This window comes from Otolemur garnettii, unplaced genomic scaffold (assembly GCF_000181295.1).
Source record: "Otolemur garnettii isolate 467f Iridium unplaced genomic scaffold, OtoGar3 scaffold00153, whole genome shotgun sequence".
Taxonomy (NCBI): domain Eukaryota; kingdom Metazoa; phylum Chordata; class Mammalia; order Primates; family Galagidae; genus Otolemur; species Otolemur garnettii.
In genome coordinates, this window is record NW_003852548.1 from 1514475 (window position 1) to 1515535 (window position 1061).

Consider the following 1061-nt stretch of genomic DNA (forward strand, 5'->3'; position numbering starts at 1 on the left):
ACAGTGAGGTCTTTCTGATAAAATGTTAGCTCACTGTCCATGGTATGGAAATTCTCAATTAGAAGGAATCATTCATTGTCTTTGGGTGTCAATTAAAACCAACTCAGCTATGGTGAACACTCTGATGTGCTGCCTAGATCCCGCTTCAAATTAGGGCTTCTTGCTCCAGGGCTGGCAGTGCTGTGAGGAGACAATCCTCAGATATTAGCCCCTTAGGGAGACCATAGAGCAGAAATCCTCCTTATGCAAAAGCATGTCACCTGCCCTTTACAGTGGCCCAGGTCCAAGCTTTCCTGCAGGATCAATGAAGGCTGTCCTGATTTCCAATCTTGCCTCTTCTCTTTCCTCCACAGGCACCAATAGCAAGAACACTCCCTAGTAGACTCCCTGTGAACCAAACTCCATCCCAGATCCTGCTGAGAAACCACCTTGTAATAACACCCACCTGGCTGACTACGCTGTGAGGTTTGTTTTGTTTTGTTTTGCAGTTTTTGGCCTGGGGCCGGGTTTGAACCTGCCACCTCCGGTACATGAGGCCTACGCCCTACTCCTTTGAGCCACAGGTGCCGCCCTATGCTGTTAGGTTTTAAAGGAAATGACAAACACTGCAACTACCTGAATTAGGTGGATGCGTCTTTGGCTACAAACCTATGTATATAATATACAGGTAATATTATATATCTGGATTACACCTAAAATTGCAAAGCCTCAGCCTAATATATGGTACATGGGAGAGTTCCTTAACTCAGCTTAGTTTTCTATTAGTTTGTACAAATATTAAGGCCTTTAGACTCTTGGATTAAAGATGAAAACCTTCCCATGAATTGGAAGAAAAATAGTGCTCTACAAATTAAGGATTTTATCTGAATTAAAACCACACAATGAGGATAAAAATGGTTTTCATCATCTTAGCCTTTTTGTTTCTTATACTTTTGCATGACATACATTTTAAGAATAATATAAATGGGCTTGGCGCCTGTGGCGCCAGCCACGTACACCTAAGGTGGTGGGTTCGAATCCAGCCCGGACCCGCCAAATAACCATGATGGCTGCAACCAAAA